Below are 25,293 nucleotides of genomic sequence, written 5' to 3'. Positions count from 1 at the left end.
TATAACTTTAAAATGCATTAAACATGTAATGATACAATATATAGATAGAAAATGTATCACATTAAACAAAACCTTGTGCAAAGTAACTACAGAGAGACTCCCAAACAGCGTTCGTTCAGCAGGGATCGAAAATCCATCACATCTAATTCTATGTTTTTTTCCCAAAGGAAAATAAGCCCTCAAAAGATTAAGTAATTTGCTCAAATAACAGTGACAAAATTAAAATAACACCCAACTCTCATCCCAGATCCTAATACATGGGACTCCTTTCTGTGTTTCATCCTCTATTAAAACGTTAGCGTTTATTCGTCAATTCTCTACTTCTCCAGGATCTTTCCCACCTCCCTTCTCTCCCCTCCACTCCCCACACCCGCCGCCAAAAAAAAAGGGGCCGTGGGGAAACACTTAGAAATTGTGTACCTGAAACAGCATGTCTTTCTTAAGTTAAATTATACTTTAACAAATATTGGTTGACATTTTCATCTCTTGATGAAAAACATAATCATCACTCAATTAGAGGATACTCCCACTTAGTCCTTATCTTCAAATCACCTGCAGTTTATTAAAACAGTACAAGGGGGCTTCCCTGGTGGCGCAGTGGTTGAGAGTCCACCTGCCGATGCAGGGGACACGGGTTCGTGCCCCGGTCCGGGAAGATCCCACATGCCGCGGAGCAGCTAGGCCCGTGAGCCATGGCCGCTGAGCCTGCACGTCCGGAGCCTGTGCTCTGCAACGGGAGAGGCCACAACAGTGAGAGGCCCGCGTGCCGCAAAAAGAAAGAAAGAAAAAAAAAACGGTACAAGGGGAATAGGGTAATGATCATCCAAGTACCAAGGGATTCCACGGGTGGTAAAATATTCCATCTGCTGGACCGAGAAAAATTGCCCTGAGGTGAAAGGTAGGAAAGGACATTTTTTAAAGGGTGAATATTTGCTGAGTGCTTACTATGGGCTGAGCATTGGGCTATGTGTAGTTTGTTACCAAATTCCATCCTCACAAAATCCTATGCAGTAACTACAGAACCCCCCATCCTCCCACTGCCCCCGCCATCTGCTGTTTGGCTTTTCGCTGTTTCCGTTACCTGCAGTCAACCAAGTTCCGAAAATATTAAATGGAAAATTCCAGAAGTAAACAATTCCTAAGTTTGAAATAGTTTGCCATTAGGAGTAGCATGACGAAATCTCAAGCCATCCCACCTGGGATACCCCACTGCCAACAACATTGTCTGCTCCCAGCATCCAACCATCAACATGGACATCATCGTGGCTCCAGGATCACTCAAAGCAGAGGACTGTCCTTCTGAAGTATGGCCGGAAGGGCAATGGTTGCCTAACACTACATCACAACGCCTACATCGTTCACTCACTTCATCTCATCACTTAGGCATTTTATCATCTCACTTCATTGCAAGAAGACTGAGTACAGTACAATAAGACATTTTGAGAGACCACACTCACATAACATTTATCACAGCATATTGTTATAATACTTTTTTTTTCAGTGTTAGTGTTGTTAAATCTCTTACTGTGCCTAATTTATAAATTAAACTTTATCATACATATATATGCGTAGGAAAAACAGTATAGACAACCGATGCTTGAACAACATAGGTTTAAACCGTGTGGGTCCACTCATATATAGATTTTTTTCAATAGTAAAGACCATAGTTCTGCATGATCTGCGGTTGGTTGAATCCACAGATATGGAGGAACCATGGATACAGAGGGACAACTCTAAACTATTCGTGGATTTTTGACTGGCCAGAGGGTCGGCACCCCTAACCTCTGTGTTGTTCAAGGGTCAATTGTATAGGGTTCGGTATTACCCAAGGTTTCAGGCATCCACGGGGGTCTTGGGAGGTATCCCACAGGCATAAGGAAGGACTATTTTATCATGAATTTCCTTATAGAGGGAGGGGAAACACAGCTGGCCAGCAAGTAGCAGAGCCAGGATTCAAACTGAGGTCTAATCTGTACCTTCTCTAACTGCAGCCTTTGGCAAGTGGATCACATGGTGCTTTCTTTACTGCTGACATGAATCTCATTCCATCCTTAGCCCCTCTCTGCCCTTGATGTCTGGTTTTCACAATATTCTGACATTTTTATTTGCGTTGTCCAATTGGGCCAACATCAATGCAGGTAGAAAGATGGTTCATGGGCCTGGGTCCTAAACAGAGCAGGTGAAGGAAGGATCCAGAGACAGACAGGGTCAGACCTTGGCAAGAAGAGTGTTTCTTCCTCAAAGGATCAGTAGGTAGAGGATTAAGGAAGACTGTCAGGTGTCTGATGATACAGTAGCCGACGCTCTGCTGTAAAGGGTGATTAAGGGAGGACCGGGGAACAGAAAAGACCTTGGTTCTCAACGCTGGCTGCTTCTAAGACTCACCTGTGTAGCTTTAAAACACACCCACCAGTGCCCAGGCCTGCCTGCCCTGAAACAATGAAACGGATCTCTGGGCATGAACAGGGCCTCCGTAAAAGTTTCAAACCTCCCCCAGGTAATTCTAAGGTGTGGCCAGAATTAAGAACCACTGGGCCAAACCAACATCTGAGAGGACAAAACTTGGGCAGGAACAAAGGGCAGAGAGGCAGGACTGCAAACTCTCAGAAGTCCAGCCAATATGAACAGCATGCACTTGTGATAAAGCTACACAACTTAGCTTGGTGACATTCACCAATGATTTTCTGCAGCGAGGGGCAGAAAGAACAGCACAGCAAGGTCTTCCAGGAGAGGTCAGTGGGTCAGGGGTTAAAGGGTGTGCAGTGGGTACAAAGGTACTGTGGCAGCAGCTGATAAAGGAGACCAGGCTGAATACAGAGACGAGGCCAGACTATAGCTGCCAGGCAGGGAGAATCCAGGGAGGCCAAGGGACCAGGCTAGGGACAGGCAGGGATGTCAGAATGGCTTGGATACCTTTTCAACATAGGGATGGATATGAGTGTCACACCTTCCCTCTACATCCCCACTATTCTGGTCCTCCCAGGTATTTCTGGTACCTCTGTCCCACTGAGACCACTGGGACAGAAGGTGTAGACAGGAGAAAAATGAAACAGAGAAGTAATGTCAGAGAGAGAAGACTGCAGAATTTAAGAGCTTAGAGGTCAAGCATCTTCAACAGAAGCAGTGGCTTGGATTAAAGAGAAATACTACTGAATTGACTTCAATAAGAAATGACTAGGCTAGTGTATTAGCCCATCCACAGGGATATCAAAGACCCTTAGGATGATGCAGGGGCCTGGGTACGGATGAAAACCAAGAGATGTGGAAGTATGGCCCCAGGAGAGTGGTAGCAGGTGGTGTGAGCCGAGGTCAGGATCTTCAGAAGATACCCCGCTTGTATTGGGGGCCAAAGGGGATCTGGAATCAGCGTCCTAGAGCTGGAAGAGGAGTCTTTATGGGAGAGAGGGAGGGAGCAAGGTCCTGGGGCCACAGTTACTGTAGGTGAAAGAGCAGTAGCATCCTTGGCTGGAAAATGAGCAGATCAGACAGGCTTCCCTTCAGCCCTAACGATCTACAGCTTGATAACTATTTCAGGAAATTTTGAAAGATGTGGTGCAAAAGATGATTTAGCCAGAAAACAGCAACAAAACAGAAGGAATGCAACTTCCCAGAGTCGTGAACAGGCCTGGAAAGGGGCAGGGCAGTTCTTACAACTAGTTGTTTGGGTTTTTGGTTTTTTTTTTTTTAATCAAAGGGAGGGAAGATTTTAAATTAATCTGTCATAACAAGAAAATATGATTTTCTACCTATAAACAAATTTAGCACAGTCATTGATGAAGCAGAACTGCTAGTTACACAAGTAAATGAGATGAAAAAATTATGAAGAGCCCCAAGTTTGCTTCACCACCTCAGTTCTGATCTATTCATAAATTTTTTTCGACAGTGAACACTGGGCCAGCAGCTTTAAGGGCCCCTGAAAAGCAATGATTAACATTCAGGAAATGGGACTTCCTTGGCGGTCCAGTGGTTAGGACTCAGCGCTTCCACCACAGCGGGCGCGGGTTCGATCCCTGGTCGGGGAACTAAGATCCCACATGCCGCACGGCACGGCCAAAACATAAATAAATGTTAAACATGCAGGAAATGTTAACTGAATGACGCAGCACACAGAAGGGTATGTCCATGTTGATAACAATATGTTCCACAGAGTGATTTGTGGGATCACTTAAAAAAGCAGATGTGTTCTATGCCTCATGTAAAATTTTAGGCTTATTGGAACGTTTTGGTAATTCTTGTTCGAGCTTTGGGGAATATGTCATGAATGAGAAGGGAAGTAAAGGGAACTAATTATCAATGCTGGAGGGACACAAAGCATTGTGGGCTGTGCCGCCTCAACCATCAAGTATGTTCTTTCTGAGGGGTCGTCACAGTAAGTCTGGAGAAGCTCTTCTTAAAAAAGAAAGGAAGAAGAAAAGGGCGAGAAAAACACCTGAATAAATGAGAGGCAGCCATTAACCAGAGGCCAGGACAGTGTTACCAAAGAGAGGAAACGTTCTGTGTGGGTCACAGGTGAAGGCGTCAGGGTAAACAGAGCCACACTCACACCACGTCAAATGATCGGAGGGAAACACATTCAGAGGAATGGTTTTTCATACCTACGGACTTGGTCTCATTAGCTCAGAATTTTACCATTTCCACTATGATACGGCTCCCCAATAAAGAGTGAAAAACGGCCAACTGCTTCCCCATAAATAATGATTAACGTGCAGGAGCAACGTGGCTGACATCCAAACTCAAACGTGTACTTAAATCAAATTTGAACACAATAAAAAAATACACTGACTGCATATTATCTTGAACATAAATTATTCTAGGCAGTAATAAGGAAAGGCTGTTTTTCCCGCTCGAAGGCAAACAGGGCCTCCATCCTCAATAATATATGTGCTGATTTAAATTCGCATCTGGAACCATGGCCTTAAATATGCACCCGGAAAAAAGAGGCAGTTCTGCAAATGCTCTGGACTAGGAGAATCCCAGTTTTAACTCTTACTTCATACCTCAAATATTTACTAAGCACTTATGTCCCCCTAGGTATCGGGGGCTGGGCAATGCTTCCTTCCCACCCCTGGAATTCCTTTCTAGAAGGAGGGAGCTCCAAACCACTCCCTCCACCCAAGGCAAGAAGAAACACCAGCTTTGGCTTGAGTTTGGATAAGAAACTGGCTGTGCCGGGCCAAGCCCCTTCCTCTGGCTCCTTTTTACCCACCATACAGAGATCTGCCCAAGGATGGACCCTCTCCTTGGTGAGGCAGCCCAGGCCCGTGCTGGTCCTCTCCAGGGTGGGCATGAGGGGGGTTTAAGTCTGCCCAGTTCCACGTTATCAAGTCCACGGGCCTGGCCACATGTGCCACGTCCTCCTGTGCCAAGCTCTGGCACAAGTCAAGATGATGCTTTGGTCCTCCACCCCGTCCCCTCACCCCCCAAACTGTTCTGTTACTTCTCTGATGGGATGCGTTTACTGGACCCCCTTGAGTCCTAGCACTGTGCTGCTATACAAGGCAGAGGAGTTCGAGGGCGGGGGGGGGGGGGGGGGGGGGGGGAGTGGCTCCAAATTTAGAGCGCAAAGACTCATCTGGAGAGGACTGTTTAAAATGCAAATTCCTGACCCCTAGGCCCATGAATTCTGATGAAGCAGGCCTGGGGAGAGTTCAGAAATCTGCACCACGGACAACCACAGCTTAACCAAAACCACCCTTTGAGACAGGCTTGGGAGCTTAAGACACACAACATGTTACCAATAAATGTGATTTTCCATTTCTGTAAATGAAACGATTTTCTGGCTGTTTTAGTGACCCACAGAAAATGCTCACAGGATAAGACTACAGGTGGCAAATGCAATTCTGAGTGTGCTAAGATCACCGGACACGTCAGTTCATCACTGTGTTCAGCCAGACGTCAGCCTAGGCACCCGCAGCCCCAAGGAAGGCGCACCGTGGAGGGTGCCTGGTCCGCGCACCGTGGAGGGTGCCTGGTCCGCGCACCGGGCAGGGGCCGCTGAGAGGGGACGCCGCAGATTGGCGGAAAACTTGGCGATCCTGGGTATGATCGAGTTACCTAAAGATGCTGAGGTCTAAACACATCTTTCCCCCAACAAACCCCAACCTCCAGCCCAAATCTGAAGTTCAGAAAGGTAGAGTGTTTTCTAATAGGGCCTGGCAAACAGACACAGCGCACTGATTTTTCTAACCTCTTAGCAGAGGCAAAAGAATCATATTCCAAGCCCTGTGATGTCAAGAGTGCACAAAACGCCAAGTTCAGACAAAACTTACTAACCTTGTATGAACAATATTCTCACCTGTGCTCGCATCTATCCCCATTTATCCACGGCTCAAGTCCCAACTGTCCCAACTGCATTGTTCTACACCTCCGTCCAGGACGCACGCTCACTCCATTAAAGGAGCTATTCAACAGAACTAACAATAAAAGCACAAGCCATTGCTTCAAAGTTCCCAAAATCGTACCGTAATTCCTTGTTCTCCATTAGGACGGTGTTAGCCGACCCAAGCACTGGAAATTAGAGTCCAATTATTTCTCAAGAATTTCTACAATTATGACAAACCTTTAAATTCATCTTGGGAGGACTCCTGGGCTCCTCTTGCAGTGTTTTAATATCCTGCATTAAGGAGAAAAAGGTAACCCTTCATGTTTCCTAAACAAAATAACCTCTGTGGAAAATCCAAACCTGAGCAGACTCCATCTCTCCTAATGCTGCTTTAAAAACCTCTACCATTCCAGCTACCGATGAATTCCAGGGAGGCCTTATACATGTTCCCAGAAGGTAATTCCACTCCGTGATCTTAAAAGCACCTACTGTACGCCCAGAAGAGAAAAAAAATCTAAGGTAAATACCAACAGGAATCCAGTGAAAAGAGAAAAGCCAACCACTGGGCCAATTTCCTAACATCAGACAGCTTAAGAGTAAGTCTACCCCCGAATAATGGACCCCAAAGATGATCACGTCCCAATCTCAGGAACCCATGACGACCTCAAGTCATAGAGAAAAGGGGGATTAAGGTTGGTCATCAACTGACCTTAAAATATGGAGATTATCCTGGATTATTCAGGTGAGCACAATGTAATCACAAGGGCTTTTAAAAATGGAAGAGGGAGGAAGCAGGAGAGGAGAGTGAGAAGACGTGCCTATGAATGAGCAATGTTCAGAGATGCTGCATTGCTGGCTTTCAACAGGGAAGAAGGAGGCCATAAGCTCATGAGTGTAGGTTATCCAGGGAAGCTGGAAAGGGCAAGGGCTTCACCCTTGCAGCTCACGGACTTAACGCAGCCCTGACAACACCGTGATTTTAGCCCATGAGACCCACGTGGGACTTGTAAACTACAGAACAAGAAGATCACAAATGTGTATTGTTTTAAGCCACTAAATGTGTTGATTTTCTAAGCAACCATGGAAAACCTTTCTTCGATGGCCCAGAACGTCTGTGGCTCCTTTCTCGAGGACTAAAATGACTTCTGATCTATGGTAAGGGCTAGGCAAAAAAGACATACTGGCTTTTAAAAAGCAAAAGGAGAAAAAGATGAAGGCTTTAAAAAAATCTCCCAAGTGATTCCGACAGAAAAAAAACAAACAAGCCAAACACCTTTACCCTACAAACACTGCCCAAACAGCAAAACTGTCCCTGGGAGCCACACTTCAGCTCCCCATGTAAATAATAACAGATTTGCCCAAGTGTTAGAAGCTTGTGAAAACACATTTTCTAATTTGGCTGATAAATGTTAATTATGGGAGGGTCATTCAAATATTTGCTTAAGAGAAAAAGCAAGGCCCTAAAAGCTCGAAGGTGGCTTCTGCCTCGTCTTTGCCAGTGGGTTTATAACAACCAATGTTAAAGGAGGTTATCTCCCTGCGACGGAAGCAAGCAGGTGGGACCTACTTCTGGCACAAGAATACACACATCCTCTTGGAAAACAAGAATAAAGCAATGGTGCAAGAGCCCCAAGTGCAAGGCTCAGCTCTGATGACACCTCTACCTGGGCTCCCAGGCAGGCAGATCCGATCCCCAACCTCCCTGCCTCAACGTGTAACGTGTATCCCTGCATCCCTTCCCTGAAGGCCATCACCCTGACCGCCCCACTCCCCCACTGCAATCCATCTGACACACAGCAACCCGAGGGATCTTTTTTTTATGAATCAGACGACGCTACTCTCCTACTTACAGCCCTTCAACGCCATCTCACGTCATCTTGAATAATGTGCAAATTATTAGCATGTCCACAAGGCACTGCACAATATGGCCTCTACCTTGCCCTCCTCTCTTCCCATGGCCCCCCACACTCTATTTCAGTTCCTCTAACCTTCCAGAACTTCCACACCTCAGAAAGCCCCTTCCTCTGGGTCTCAGCTGAAGTGTCACTTCCTCACTGAGGTCTTTCCCAACACATCCCCCACCAAACACAAAGCAACTTGGGAGCCCCTACCATTCTCCTGCAGAGAGGTCTCCTTTGAGCCCTGTTTCAATTTGTAACCCATCTGCCTCTGTTCCTTAAGGTCTGTCCCCAAACCAGAAGACACACTCCACGAACGCAGGGACCCGGTCTCAACACCACGGCAGACTAGTCACTCGATAAAGCGTGTTGGCTGAATGCGTAAACTCTAGAAGGTTCTCATCTTTAGAAACCATGTGGTTTTAAAATATAAATATTCAAATATATACTGAAAATCCCATTTGGTTTTACCCATCACAAACTGAAGTTGGCTAAAGAAAGAAGACAAACAGGAACCATCACCAAAGTCCCTCAATTAAGTGAAGTGATAGTGATGGGATTTTTGTGGCAAAGCATGATTAATTCTCATTCCCGTTTAAGCTTGAAAGTTTCTCAAAGAAAAGCCATAGGACTTGCCACTTGGTTAAGCTGAAGAACCCAACATTGGACAAAATATCACATTTTAAACTGCAAATGTGGGTCCAATAATGGAAGGGAAGCACTTCCCTACCAAACATACATGTTGGTAACACTGCTAAACCTGTACAAAGTAATAAAAGCATGAGTTGACAATGGAAGAGAGGATGTGCAAAGAGAACAGAAGTGTGATATCAAAATTTCGTGTTAAATGATTTAAAGCAAACTGTGCCACCTGCTGGGATGGCTATAATCACAGACAGACAATAATAAGTGTTGGTGCGGGCGTGGAGTATTCCGAACACCCACACACCACAGCGGGGGAGGTGGAACAGCACAGCTGCTTTGGAAAAATCTGGCAGTTTTTCAAAGGGTTAAACGTAGGGTTACCACATGACCCAGCAATTCCACTCCTGGGTATAAGCTCAAGAGAAACGAAAACATGTTTGCAGAATAGCTTCTACAAGACTATACAAGAACATACGTGGACATTCACAGCAGCATTATCCATAATTCAAAAGGTGGAAACAACCCAAATGTCCATTAACTGACAAAGGGGTGGGCATATATATGGCTTTACAAGAGACTGCATTCCACACCATGGAATATTACTTGACAGTAAAAACAAATGAAGTACTGACACATGCTACAACACGCATGAGCCTTGAGAACATGCCAAGTGAAGGAAGCCAGTCACAGAGGACCACATAGTGTATGGTTCAATTGCTATGAAATGTCTAGAACAGGCAAACCTATAGAAACAGAAAGCAGACTAGAAGTTGTCAACGGCTGGGGAGGGGATGTGTGGGAGGCCTGGAGAAGGGTTTTCTTTTCGGGTAACGAAAACGTCTTACAACTGTGATGATAACCATCACACAACTCTGCGAATCTACTAAAAGCCAGGGGAGGGCTTCCCTGGTGGCGCAGTGGTTGGGAGTCCGCCTGCCGATGCAGGGGACGTGGGCTCGTGCCCTGGTCCAGGAAGATCCCACACGCCGCAGAGCGGCTGGGCCCGTGAGCCATGGCCGCTGAGCCTGCGCGTCTGGAGCCTGTGCTCCGCAACGGGAGAGGCCACAGCAGTGAGAGGCCCGCGTACCGCAAAAAAAAAAATAAATAAATAAAAAGCCAGGGGATTATAATACACTCTAAATGGACGAATTGTATGGTTTGGGAATTTTATCTCCATACAGTCGTTTTTAAAAACAGAGCGTGTGCATGTCTGTCATTTAATTCATTAAACATACCTACAGTGGAAGGCTAACAGTGACAGAAGAAATGTTCTCGGTCAAAGCTACCTTTACCTACCGGTTTGTGCACTCACATATTCGTAGGCATATACTGACAAAAGTAAGTTCAAAACTGATTTATAGTTTTAAAATTAGTAAGGTTCTTCCTCTTATGAAACAACTTGAGTCAGGAAGGGCTAGATGATGCTAGAAAACCACCACTAACATCTCAAAATCATCTTAAAAGCCTAAAACAAAGGTTTTGTTGTCAGTGTAGGTCCATCACAGGCCGACCAGACTCCGGTCCATGCTGACACTGACCTCACGTGAGGACCCAGGCCCAGAGCACAGCTGGGTTGCCCTCCGGACCGTCCTCAGGCACCCCAGCTGAGAGCACTCCTGTGAGTTCTGCTTTGGCACAAAATCTACCAGAGCCTCACCTGTTCATTTTCTAATTAAAGGTGGTCACATGACCATGCCTGGGCTCAGTGGGGCAGAGAGATGTAATTCCACCATCTATCCTGAAGAGGAAAGGTCCAAACATTTGTGAACAATCTTGACGACGACTCTAGACACCAAATCTCAAGCTCTATTCGTCGGGGCCAACCCTCCAGAAAGAGGCACTTGCATTCACTGTCCTTTCATATGTACACACCCCAGACCCAGCGGCTGGCCAGCTACCTATGGGAAAGAAGGACCTGTACTGTCCCCACGCATCTCCAACTCACCCAACCAAAGATCATCACAGTGGTTGCTCGCCTGCCCTCCTCCCCTGCCTCTGTATGAATGGCTCCATTATCCACCCAGACACCCGAGCTCAACACCCAGCATCACCTCCAGCCCAGCCACATCTATCCTGACACCAGCCACCTCACAAGCTCTGGATTCAGTCCTCTTCTCCAGGCTCCTGTAGCTGCTGCCCACGTTTAGGCCTTCCACCCCATCTGGATCATCGCAAAATCTTTCTAAAACTCTTCTTCAGTCGGCACTTTGCCTCCTTGCAAACCATCCTGCGTCACCATCGGTTTAGTCTTCCTCAACTGTTAATATCATCACTTGCCCATTAAAATCTCTCAGCGGCTCCCCACTGTCTATGTGATCTGCCCCCCCTTTCATGTCTGGTCTTGCCCTCCTCCACCCTCTACCCCCCATATGTCGTACGGACCCCTAAACTGCTACTTTCCAACCATGCCGTGCACCCTCTATCCTATACCTCTAGACTTCAGAATATGCTGTTACCATTGCCTGAAATAAATGTTCCACTCTAAGTGATGTATTTCTCCCCAAAATTCAGATTTTAATTCAAGTACTTGCTCTCCTGTGAAACCCTTCCTGCAAAACTCCTTTCTCCCAAAGCAGCCCTCTGCAATACCAGCAGGGTAACATGAGCACACCTGGCTGGCGGTACTTACACGCCCTCCTGGTCTCCCCGACCTGGCCTGGAAGCTTGCTGAGGGCGGGGGCTTGTCTTTTTCTAATCCCCAGCACCCAATCACTGGCTGGTTCTCAGACCTTTTCTTTTTTTTTTCTCAGTTATATATAATATTTTTTCCAGATTACTTTCCATTATAGACCATTATAAGATACTGAATATAATTCCCTGTGATATACAGTAAATCCTTGTTGCCTGCCTATTTTATGTATAGCAGTTTGTATCCTGATAATCCCATACTCCTAATTTATCCCTTCCCCCTTTCCTCTTTGGTAATGGTAATTTTTCTATGTCAGACATTTTTCCTGTTATTGAATGAATAAGAGTATTAATCCAAAGCTGGCATTTCTTTTCCTCTCTTTTTTAAAAAAAAAAAAAGCCCTAATTTGCATAACTATATCCGCCTTTGGATCAAACCCGGCCCCCTGCAGTGGAGTCCTAACCCCTGGACCGCCAGGGAATTCCCTCCGCCTTCTTGGATTATCACAAAGAGTGCACCCCATGGGAAATACACAGTACTAGAACCTTCACATATATTACTGCATGTACACACTCTGCCAACCATGAAATATGTATGACTGTCCACTTTTCACAGCTGAGGAAACTGAAGCTCTGTCAGTTTATGTCATACGATAAATCTGACAAAGCTAGTAAGTGACAAAGCCAGGAATTAAACCCAGATGGTCTTACCTCGAAATTTAGCCTCTACTGCTCCACAACTTGGTGATTAAAATAATAACATTTGTTAATAATAAAATTAAGGCATACTTAGGATGTTTAATTTTAGAAAAGTTACATACTCGGTTTCTCTCCAACCACAGACTCAAACAACTTTGGAGTCAGAAGGCACTTTCGGGGATCTAACGTGGGACTCAAAGTCTCCCCTGGGGAGACTGTGCTATGACCCAGTCTGCAGCACATTGGGTGCTCCATAAAGATGTGCTCAATGAATGACTCCAATGCCTTTCAAAACAAAACACTGGGTCTCAGGCTGCGGTTTCTCACCCACAGTCAGCTACTCAGTACCTCTTCCAATGCACCAAGCTTGAACCACTTAATGCGTCTGCTGATCCCACGACTGACTGGCCTGCAGATCCCAGATCACCGTATCCTGGGGTTGCTCCTCTCATCACACAGAGTCCTTTCCTCTTTGTCCGTGACCAACTCCTTTGAAAACCATGTCGGAAATCAAAACTCTGCCTCCGTCAGCCCCACTGCTCCCTGACTCTGCCTTCACATCAATTCTTAACATCTAGGTGTTCAATTCTTCTGGTTTTGATTACTAATCATTTCCTGTTATGGGCTGCACTGCATCTCCTGAAAATTCACAGGTTGAAATCCTAACTTCCAGTACCTCAGAAGAAGACTATTTGGACAGAGGGTCTTGAAAGAGGTAACTGTGTTAAAATGAAGTCATCAGCGTAGGCCCTGAGATCCAACATGACTGGCGTCCTTGTAAGAGGAAATTTGGACGCAGCAAATCTGCACGAAGAAAAGACCATGTGAAGACACAGCAAGAAGGCAGCCATCTATAAGCCAAGGAGAGAGGCCAGAGAAGAACTCAACCCTGCTGACACCTTGACCTCGGACTTCCAGCCTCCGGAATTGTGGGAAAGTAAGTTCCTGTTGTGTAAGCCACCCAATCTGTAGCACCCTGTCGTGGCAGCACAAACAGAATAATACTTTTCCTTATCATTCTCCTGCTGTGTCAGTCAAGAAACAGAGAGGGAAGGATTTAGGGGACAAGTTCAGATCCCCTTTCAAACACTGTGACTTGGGGCAAGGGGTGGAGATTCTCAACAAAAAAACAGGCAACAGAACCACCTGCTGTGCGTGATTGTTTTGAGGATTAAATGTGACCAGAAATGTTAATGCACTATATTTCTATAATAATAATTGTGGTTTTAAAAAACTTACCATCTGCCACGCACTGCTCTCAACACTTTCCATACATTAAATTACTTAATCCTCCACAGACATAGAGAACTAGTGGCTACCAGTGGGAAGGGGTGGGGAGGGGATTAAGAGGTATAAACCATTAGGTATAGAATAAGCTACAAGGATATATTGTACAACACAGGGAATACAGCAAATATTTTATAATAACTAGAAATGGAATATAACCTTTAAAAATTGTGAATCACTATATTGTACACCTGTAACATATATTATTGTATATCAACTATATTTCAAATTTTAAAACTTATTTAATCCTCATAACAACCCTGACATGAGTCCTTCATTAGCCTATTTTACAGATGATTTGCCCAAAGTCACATGTGAGAAGTAAAAACGGGCCCCCTAGCCAGGCAGCCTGGCTCCAGGACTGGGCTTGTGACCACTGCCCCAGACTCATCCACCCAGAGCACGGGGTCTGCGTCTGACTCCTTCTTGAATCCACAGCACCCGGCACTCAGGAGACTAAACAATTGGGAGCCTGTAAACTCCCCAAGAGCAGCAGCTTTTAGGGGGTTTTGTGGTAATCGCCCCACAGAGTGGCAGATTCAAAATTATCTTAAATACCTAAATGAAGCTTCCACTAGGATTTTAAAAACCTGAGCTGGAGTTGAAGATGCAAGACTTAAGAGTGAATACAAAGGAACTTCCACAACCCCATATAAATTTCATCCACAGTTCTAGACACGAGCTCTCGGTGAGAAAGCTGATCTGGACAGCATCTCGGGATCCTAGGCCACCACTGCAGCAGGGACCTCACCACATCGCGACCTCGTTCCCGTGAGCCTCACCTGATACCTGGACCAGCCCTCTGAGAAAAGGCGGGCCTCTCCTCCCACTGGACACATCCACAGCCAGCGTAAGGATGGTGCTCTCTACGGGGCAACACGGCCTTTGTTTCGCTGCTAGCTGAGGCCGCCATCAATTGCTGGGCATTCTAGTGTTTTCTTTGCTCAAGACAGTTCTGTTATCTAACTGCTCTGGAAGGCTGACCCCGGGAAAACGCAAAAAGTTGCTTTACAAGCAAACTCAGTCAACGTCAAAGACCATGATCCACACCAGACCATTTCTCATGAGTTGCCTTTTGTATTTCATTCTTCCAAAAAGCACCATTTGAAAATACACGAGAAATTGACCAAAAAAAAACCTAGAGTCGTTCAATTTAGTCTATTAAAATTAAGATGTAGTGAAAGGGTTTGGGCTGTTATGTGTAGTTAATAAACTAAGCTGGAATCGGCTTCACAGTATCACAGTAACCTGTGACACGAGCCCAGGGCCAATACCACCTATTTTCTTAAGCATTTTCACAATATAAATAGGAAACAGGAGTGAAAAAATAAACACATGGCCCAGAAAAAAAAAAAAAAAAAACAGCTCTGGCCAGAAAACAATACCAGTGATCGCTAAGCAAAACAAACAAACAAACTCCTTTGTTAATTTAAAAGATTTAGATTGCAATCTCGATTTTATGTTACATTCATGAACAACATTTATTAAGCTGCTACTATGCACTGCCAGGCCCAGAAGCCTCAAGAAAGAAAAAGACACACTTCCCTACCCTCCAAAGTCTCAGTCTGCTGGGGAAGGTCACATGCAAACTGAATCGTAACACAAGCATAGCCTGTATTGCAACGCGGGGGAAGCAGAATGAGATGGCAGAGGGATCCTCAAAAGCAACACACCCAATGAATGAATGCTAACCAGTGTCAACATGGTCCGTTGTGGCATTTCTGGGCATCGGGCATCTCAGCCCGTGCTCTCTTTGCCACCAGATTTCCTGAAGCCAAGACACATCCAGGGCCATTGTTTCTTCCAGTTGCTGGCCACACAGCTGCTACCAGGCCCTCCCTGGGCAGCTGTGATGTTTGCCCACACCTTGTAAGCCAGGACTTTTCATCAGTTCCTAATGTCTGCTGAACTTTACCTTCCCTGTCCTAGAAGGAGATGAGGGTCAGCCCACTTACCTGTTACTATCCCACCTCTATCTTCCTCTGCTTTTTTTCTGACAAGCCCAGCACACCTTTCTGCTGTAGAAGACACATCTCAGAATCCTCACAAGCAGAGTGGTTATTACAGCCACGATGTGCTGTCATGGAGATGCACATCAATTATCACGTGTGCATATGGTAAGTTAGGTGTACACGGAGCCCTCAATTTGTACAGTAGTATAAGACCATAAAAATGACCGTGCAGGGACTTCCCTGGTGGCGCAGTGGTTAAGAATCCGCCTACCAATGCAGAGGACAGGGGTTCGATCCCTGGTCCGGGAAGATCCCACATGGTGTGGAGCAACTAAGCCTGTGCGCCACAACTACTGAGCCCACGGGCTGCCTGAAGCCCGCACGCCTAGAGTCCATGCTCTGCAACAAGAGAAGCCACCGCAATGAGAAACCTGAGCATCACAAGGAAGAGTAGCTCCCGCTTGCCACAACTAGAGAAAGCCCATGCGCAGCAACAAAGACCCAACACAGCCAAAAATAAACAAACAAAGACCATCTTAAAAAAAAAATGACCATGCAAACTGAAACCTTGCAAGGTTATCTTATCAATGGAAAAAACTGCAATTGTTCCATAACCTTATTTTTGTCAAAACATAAAATCTCTGTCAGGTTACAACGTACACAGGGAAATCTTTTGCACTCACAAAAGGGGTTCCCGAATGCCCAAGAGGGAATAGGCAGTTAGGCAGATATGAGCAGGGTATCCAACAGGGCCAAGGAATTGGCCCTATAAATAAAGAGAGAGGGGAATGTGGTGTTCCAAGGACAATGGTGCTTCAAAGGACGACCCTGCCTGGAAAAGTTTCAGGGTTACACCCCCTACCGGACTCTTAATCCCCTCCCCACCATGTTGCAATGGTCACGAAATTCCTGAGCCCACCTGGGCGACGCCCACCTGCGCAATGGGACCTGTCCCAAATAAGGAAAGGCATCTGCCCTGTCCCACTCCCAGCCTACAGAAAGAAGGTATATGTGCCTCAACCAATCAGCAAACGAAATTTTCACCTCAGACTGTTCCTTTGTTGTTTTCTGGCTATAAAAACTGATCATTAGCACATGTTCGGGCTCGACTCTCCCAGCCTACTAGGAAGTCAGCCCGCTGTTCCGGCAGTGACCCTTCCCTCTAATAAATTCTATCTTCTTTAAAAAAATTAAGTAAAAAAATACAAAATAAAAAAATAAAGTACACTGATCCACAGTGTACCCAGAAAACTAGGGAAACAGTTTTACTATCCAAAAACTAATAAAACTCCTGCCATTGAAAACATTAGAAATGTTGAGAATTGAAGTGTTTTACTTCTTTGTTAAAAACATATCACAAATAGTTTAAAAGTGCCAGCTTCCTGAAGCATAACTGACAATACAAAGCAAGCATCTTTTCTACGCCTTGGCCAAACGTCATACAGTTGGGCCTCTACATCTGTGGGTTCAATAGCCTTGGATTCAGCCAACCACAGATTGAAAACATTTATTTGGGGGGAAAAAATTCCAGAAGGTTCCAAAACGCACAACTTGAATTTGTGGTGCAATGGCAACAATTTCCATAGCATTTACACTGTGTTAGGCATTATAAGTAATCTAGAGATGATTTAAAGTATATGGGAAGATGTATGGAGGCTATATATGCAGATACTATGCCATTTTATACAAGGGACTTGAGCATGGCAGCCTTTTGGTATCCTCACAGGTCTGGGAACAAATCCCCCACAGATACAGAGGGACAACTGTATTTTTTAACTGAATTCATATAACATAAAATTAAACTTTTTTTTTTTTAATTTTTGGCTGCGTTGGGTCCTCATTGCTGCGCGCGGGCTTTTCTCTGGTTGCGGCGAGCGGGAGTTCCTCCTCATCGCGGTGCGCAGGCTTCTCATTGCGGTGGCTTCTCTTGTTGTGGAGCACGGGCTCTAGGCGCGCGGGCATCAGTAGTTGTGGCGCACAGGCTCAGTAGTTGTGGCACACGGGCTTAGTCGCTCCGCGGCATGTGGGATCTTCCCGGAGCAGGGCTCGAACTCGTGTCCCCTGCATCGGCAGGCGGATTTGTAACCCCTGCGCCAGCAGGGAGGCCCAAATTAAACGTTTTGAAGTGAACAACTCAGAGGCTTTTAGTACATTCACGATGTTGTGCAAGCACAACTTCTATCTAGTTTTGAAACATTTTCATCACTCCAAAAGGAAACCCTGTGCCCATTAAGCAGTTACTCCACTCTGAATTTCACTTCCAGCGTTATCATTTTTAACTCCTTTGCTGCACTTTGATCTTTTCGGCCAATTCCCTCTCAATTTTTGACATTTCTGTAGAATGTCACACTGGTTTAGCACAGGAGGACAAGTCTGCAACCCAAATACACGCTTTGCTGTCTGTGCGTGAACTGAGTGACGTGTGCAATGACTGATCACCGAGAGACTGAAAGAAATGGTGTGACTGGTCACTGATCGTGAGGTGCATCTGTTATTTATGTAGCAATCTGTGAACTGAAGCACAGGTACTAAAGTGTGTGTACTTTATATGATTACTCACAGGTTAACACACCGGGAGAACTGAAATTTGAATTGTGTTAAGGGACTGGTATTATTTAATGCATGGTAACTGAAACTGCTACAGCATCAGAACTGTGCAAAGTAAGGAATGTTTATACATGTGGGCATATAGTAATATAAACATATAGACACACATTTATGCATAACATATCATACATAGTAAATAGTTTGAGGATGAGTAGCTCTGCACGAAGTCAGTGCCACCGTTGCTTCACGGAGAAATAAATATACAAGATGCAGTTCCTCTCCATTCCATTCAGTTGGTTCTGGACCCACAGTCACTGAGCGCCCACTGACTACAGTGCGTGACAAGCCAGCTGAGCCCTACCCTCACGAAGAGCATCTTCAACCTTTCTCATTCCCTGCGATCTCAGACACGAGATCACAAGCTGGTTTTGAGCCTGGGAACAAAGGCCGAGCAGCTTGGAACAGCACCTACCATAGGATCAAACTTGCAGGATTATATCTGTGTATGACCTATTGTATTTTACAGTACATGTTTTTGGAAGGAAAACAAAATGACCTCAGAATTGGGCCTAAGAGAGGGCCCTGAGCAAGAACTCTCTAAAAATGCATACTATTTACAGTACAGAATTTTTGTCACATATTTGCAGGGTCCAAAATTTTCAGGTTACAAAACGATAAGTTTCAGGTCAGTGAGCTATTACAATAGAGGCATTTTTTTTTAAGTTAGACTTCATAGAACCCATGCCTCTGTATACACGTGGGCTCAGTACTCCAAGAGCTTAACCTTCCCCTTGGTATCGGTACTGCCTCTGACACAAGGGGAATGTTATCCAGGTGGTGCAGTGATGGGGAGGAGAGGCGGAGCTGGAGGAGAAAGGAAACCATACGCCCAGCTTTACTTCATAATGAATTATTGAGAGCTTGGAAAACACCGTTTAGGAAAAGAAAAACAGAAAAGGATAAAATTGAGGCTTCCCTGGTGGTGCAGTGGTTGAGAGTCCGCCTGCCGATGCAGGGGATGTGGGTTCGTGCCCCGGTCCGGGAAGATCCCACATGCCGCGGAGCGGCTGGGCCCGTGAGCCATGGCCGCTGAGCCTATGCGTCCAGAGCCTGTGCCACAACAGTGAGAGGCCCGCGTACCACTCAAAAAAAAAAGAAAAAAAAAGGAGGATAAAATTGGGCTTAGAGTTAAATCACTACGTAGCCCACCAACCAGCCAACCCAAGAACACAACACATAGGCTCTTCGTGGTCGTCAAGCTTCCTGGTGGCCAGATCAACACCAGCAGCTCAGTACGTGGGCTAACCGTTTGCTGCTACACTAATTTAAAATAAAACCCCCATTCACTTCATCATGAATATTTCACGCACTTTCCAAGAAGCACCAAATTAAACAGGAAAAAAACAGTCTTCCACACTAGCTCCTCCCTTTCTCCTGGTTTTACTTTGACACTTGCTACAAAATAACTGACAAGGACAGAACCAAGCATCTGAAGAAGTTTAAAAAGGCATGTGTCCTGGGATAAAAATGCATATAAGAGGAACAGAATTTTGAATGTAGCTCTCTCTTTCATGATGTCATTCTGTTAGCTACTGACTTGGAGATACACAAAAAATCTGATTTGCACATGGAGGCCCGCAGGACCTCAGTCCGATGAGCAACACAGTGGCTTGTTACTTAAATGACACTTAACACTTGGGTAAACCTAGAAACACTGATTTGAAACCTCAGCCCTCATTACCCAAAACAAAGCATCAGCTCTTTCCATGACCAGGCACTCCAGACACCAAATGCAAATTAAGCCAACAGAACAAAACCTGTATTCAGAAGGCGCAGATTGCAAAAGACTTGCTCTGAGTTCAGCCATTCACAGACCCTAAGGAGGACATGGCCTGGGAGAAACACAACTGGGCCACACTCGACATGCCCAGAAGCCACGCCCACTCCTTTTATAACCAGAAGTGTTTGGCTCCAGTTACCTAAGTCTCTCTCCTTAATCGTTTTCCTTTCCTGGTTGGCTCTATCATGATGAAAACTGACATTTCATCTAAAAGAATAAGATGTGCATTCCCTGCTGGTATTTTTTAAAGCTACAGAAAAACGCCTTAGATCTAAAAGCAATTTTTTCTTTTTTTTAAAAAACACCCTAAAAGGAATGTCGTACACTAACATCCATTTCCATTAACTCCTATTATCAGTGAGGTGGGTAAGAGGAAGGTCTTTTCTCAGGTTTCATGAGAAAAGTAAAGCCAAAGTACTTTTGGATTGGGAGTCAGGGACTAACAGATGCCAACTGATATATATACAATGGGTAAACAACAACATCTGACTGTACAGCACAGGGAACTATGTTCAGTAACCTGTGATAAACCATAATGGAAAAGAATATGAAAAAGAACGTTTATGCATGTATAACTGAGTCACTCTGCTGGACAGCAGTAATTAACACAACATTGTAATTCAACTATACTTCAATAAAAAATAAGTTAAATAAATAAAGGTGGTTTGGTGGTTCTGGGGGAAGAAAGAAAAAAGAAAGCAAAAGAAAAGTAAGCCAAAAAAAAAAAAAAAGTTTTTTTAGGCCTTTCCCACCATCAATATGGTTTACTCCCACCAGAAAATATGGTTTACGCAAGAGTCAGAATCTCCCCCAGTGGAGCAATTTGTAGTATTTTAGCCAAGCTTCAGGGGGCCTGCGCAGGGAGGTACTGAGGACTGGCGTACTGGGCAGTGTCCCCAGGGTGGGAGGGGTTCCCAAAGACTGTGTTTGTCCCACCGGTAAAATCTGGGTTTAGGATAATGTGCTGGTGTGGAAGGAGCACACGATCTGCCCTTCCAGGTCTGTTCACTGAAGCACCAGTGTCACCTGGGGAGAGTCCCTTTTCCACCAATGATCCCTCACAAGCAGATGCAGATACTTCACACTCACTCACTGCTCTGGCCTCCAGGAGAACTGGCTTCAGGAAGCCACAGTCTAACATTATAATCCTCAACTTTCCAAGAGGCATTTCAGGAACAACCGGATGCTAAGGGACCTTCATGACTCTACCGGGCAAGGATGTGCCCCTCTCCACCCAACCCCAGCCAGATGCTCCAGCGGCAGGCTGGTACAACACTTCAGCATCTATTCCCACGAACCCACAGCTGCCAGCAGGACGTGGGGCCCTTCCTTCCTTCAACTGAGAAGGCATCACCCCAGCAAGGGCTCTCTTTGTTCTGGCTGCCAGGAGACTCAGAGCTTCCTGAAATCCATTTCCTACCCTTTCCTTCCTGTATGTTAATCATTCTCATTTTATGGGGGCTGCACTTTTATTATAAGCTGTCTCAGATTATTTTCTATAGCAGGCAGAGTATCAAGCAACAGGAGTGGAATATTACCTCTCTGACCCGAGGCTGGGTGTCCCTGAAGAGCTCTTCTCCGTTGTGTGTGGCGACTAAATGTAACTGCTCAAACCATTCCTCAGTCTCAGAACTCTGAAGGACCACCTGACACCTCTTCGGGTCTACTTCAAACGCCCACGCCGGATCCTCCGACTCTTTCTATGTACCAAGAAACCAGTGAAGCAGGGCTCCCGATTGCGACGTGGATAGAGCCTCCTGGCGTTGTGCAATTCAGTGGCGCTGTTTAATGCGTAAATTTACATTTCCTTTAACGAGTAATTGTCCTGAAATGTCACTTGGTGACCTGGAATATCACAATTCCTTTGTAGCAGAGAATAACATTACAAGAAGCAAGTTGCTGGCTGGTACACAGCAGAGAGTCAACAGATGTCTCTTACGTACATGTGAATCCAAGCATTTGTTTGTCCATAAAATATAGCTGAACATTTATTATTACTTAATACTAAACGCATTCAAGAACATCGGCCGAATGCCTACCATGAGTAAGGCACGTGCTAGGAGCCACCAGGGAAATAAAGATGACAAAGACGACACAGGGCTGGCCTCAAGGAAGCCTCCTTACGAGCTGCTGGGGTATAATAAGTCAAAATACCGGAACCTGGACAAAAAGAGGTCCCAGATAGTCAAATACAGTCCCAAATTCAAATATCTGCAAATAAGTTTACCTGACTCCAAGGGTCTCGATTTGGAATTGGAAAAAAGATCAGGAAAACTATAACACTTGCTGGAAAGTAAAACTCATAATAAGAACAGTGATGGGGGCTTCCCTGGTGGCGCAGTGGTTGAGAGGCCGCCTGCCGATTCAGGGGACATGGGTTCGTGCCCCGGTCCCGGAAGATCCCACATGCCGTGGAGCGGCTGGGCCTGTGAGCCATGGCCGCTGAGCCTGCGCATCTGGAGCCTGTGCTCCGCAACGGGAGAGGCCACAACAGTGAGAGGCCCGCGTACCGCAAAAAAAAAAAAAAAAAAAGAATAGTGATAGGGACCTGGCGCTTGCTGAGAACACGTACTTACACTGTGGCTTGGCATTTGCTAACAAAACCCTGTGAGGTGGGTAGGGTGTCACGATCCCTCTTTTACACATGGGGAAACTGAGGCTCAGGAATGTATCTTGATAAGTCTTCAAGCCTAATAAGTACATAGTGACAGCTGTGAGTCATCGTCTTCTGAGTCTACTGCCCTCTGTGCCTCCACAGGGAAGGGCACTGACTGTTTGTTTCCCCCCAAAATTCAGGTTAAATCCCAATTCCCCATGTATTTGGAAGTGGGCCTTTGGTGGGTGATTAGATCACGAGGGTGGAGCTCTCAGGAATGGGATTAGTGCCTTTATAAATGTGATCCCAGAGAGCTCCCTTGCTCCATGTGAGGAGAAAGCAAGACAGTGATCCACGAACCAGGAAGCTGGCCCCCACCAGACCCTTGAGTCTCCCTGATCTTGGACTTCCCAGCCTCCAGAACTGTGAGAAATTTCTGTGATAAGCCACCCAATTCTACGGTATTTTTGTTACGGCAGCCTAAACAGACTAAGACAGGGAATCTAGAATAAAGGGTGTGACTCATTTCTTTTGGGGGAAATGTGTGAGCTTGGCGATGATGATGACGGTGATGATACAGCAGCAACTAACACCTAGACAGCTCAATATCCCTATAAGACAGGTACTGTTACTATTCCTATTTTACAGATGAGGAAACTGAGGCACAGAGAGGACCCACCCCCCCGCACACACACATACAGTTGGCAAGTGGCATAGCCAGGACTGGAACCCTGATGGTGGGGGGCTGCAGGGGTCCCTGCTTCTAAACACTCAGGACGACGCCTCTGTATTTGCATTCAAAGCACTCCGTGATCAACGCCTGGAGGCTGAATGTGTTTAGAAAATGACGGGAAACAGGACCTGAAGAGGGGACCAGAGGTGGGGGTGAGGCTCCAGGAGGGCCTTACAGACCCTTCTAGATGCAGCAGGAGTCTGAGCCTCACAGGCAACATGGGGCCTGAAAGGAGTTACCAGGGTGACATCTGCCGTTCCGGGAGTGCCCTGTGTGTGGTTGCCCCTTCCCAAACCTGCAGGAGGGGGTGACACTGCCTGACCCCCACGACTGTCCCCTGCTGCCGGCCCTCCCACGGGCCACCTTTGCAAAACCACTGCTCAGCCCGGGACAGAATTCTCTCTGCAGCTCAGTTCAGTCCTCCCCTGCTTGGCCCTGCCCTGACACCTGAACTCTCCCCTTCCTGGGGCCCTGCATCCTGCCATTTGCCAGATTCCTCCCCATTATTCCATGACCATTTTCTGCATAAAACTAAGGGGGAGAAAAGCCTCTCTCTGCTACTGTCCTATCTTAATGTAATAGGGAGGAACAAATCTGACTCCATATTGGATCTAACGTTAACCTTTGGATTCTTCTGCTTTTGCTTAGAGTTAAGAACATTGCCTATATCCTGAAAGATACAAGGTACCACATTCTCAAGGCTCTGACCTTTAAAGATATAACACTTTTCCATTCATAGAGAGATAAAAAGTTGCAGAACAGAGAATAACAGTAGTCTTCTTGGAGGTTTACAGGAACATCCTGACGTGACCTAGGTGGACTGACGCAAGAACAAAGGATGCCGCCTCCAAGAAGTCTGCGCCAACCAACCACACCCCCTCCCCTTTTAGTATAAAAGAAGCCTGAATTCTATCTGGGGTAAGATGGTTCTTTGGGACACTAGTCCACCATCTTCTCAGTCTGCGGGCTTTCCGAATAAAGTCACTATTACTTTTGCCCCAACAACTTGTCTCTCGATTTACTGGCCTGTCGTGCGGCGAGCAGTATGAGCTTGGACTCAGTAACATTAACACCTGTCACCCTCCTCCGGCAGACACCACCCCAGGTCAGTATCTTCAGACCACTCCTCTCTTCCTGTTGCCATCTGCAGATCTGATTCTGGTGTGTGCTATTCGGAAGTGAAGGTCCTGGGGCTCAACTAACTTTAAACTTTAGATAGAATGTCACACACGCCCTGACTCACTCCAACCAGATAAAGAACCGAGGATTCCTGCTACTGCGCTGAGGATGCAACTCAGAGCTCTGACTTCATGTCTCTGACATCCTTTGCGCATGAAAAGCAGGGCACTTGGCCTGGCGCTGTATCCATTCAACTACACACCTGTCTATCTGGGGTTCTCCCTTTACTCCCTGTGGGAACAGAAGGCTTCTCCTACTTGGAATGGCCTCTGCCTCCACAGCCTACTACTTGCAGACTGCAGACGGTGGTCTGGCCGAGGACTCAGCAGCTCTGTGTTCTAAACAGCACTTCGCACAGAGCTGGCACTAACATATCATGCCTGACAGTAAGTTACAATGGTCTCATTACCTTCACATCAGAATAAAAAGCCACAGAGCTGGAGGGCTCCGTCCTAAGTCTTGGAAACAAAACAGTCATCGTTCATTCATTACCATTTTTTCTTTCTTTTCTTTCCCCCAGTAATTTAAGGAAGATTTCTAAATGGGTTGCCATCTGAGATGCCACGGTGTGATCTGTAATTTTACGAAGCACTGACCTTAGTGCTCTGAAGATTAGAGCCTTAAATGGCTGATGTGAAATCCATAGAGGAGAAAAACTCCCAAGCTTCTAAATGCCACCTGCTGTTCTTCCACATGCCAATTTCCCACACTGATAATAAGTTTGCAAGGCTGCAGAGAGTTTACGTTTGGACACACCACATTCCATGACTGACAGACCTCAGGACAAACCGATCGTCTTGTTCCACTAGTAAAGGAGAAACTCATGACAGCAAGTGGAAGCACAGAGCTGGTTTCTGAATGCACAGATGCTCCCTGTTTTAAACAAAACTAGTCACAATGTGAAATTTAGATTCACACAAAAGCCAGGGCAGTGAGTTTCAGGTAAGGCCAGCCACAGAATGACTTG

At 45.9% G+C, this 25,293-nt stretch overlaps 1 protein-coding gene across 6 annotated transcripts in view; it reads right to left on the bottom strand.

Annotated features, from left to right (window-relative positions):
* Positions 1 to 25,293, bottom strand: part of NEDD4L (NEDD4 like E3 ubiquitin protein ligase) — a 384,213-nt gene that overhangs the window by 274,825 nt on the left and 84,095 nt on the right. The gene's annotated exons all lie outside the window — the stretch shown is intronic.

The sequence above is a fragment of the Delphinus delphis genome, chromosome 13 (genome assembly GCF_949987515.2).
Source record: "Delphinus delphis chromosome 13, mDelDel1.2, whole genome shotgun sequence".
NCBI classification, from domain to species: Eukaryota; Metazoa; Chordata; class Mammalia; order Artiodactyla; family Delphinidae; genus Delphinus; species Delphinus delphis.
This window is presented reverse-complemented; position numbering and strand designations above follow the sequence as displayed.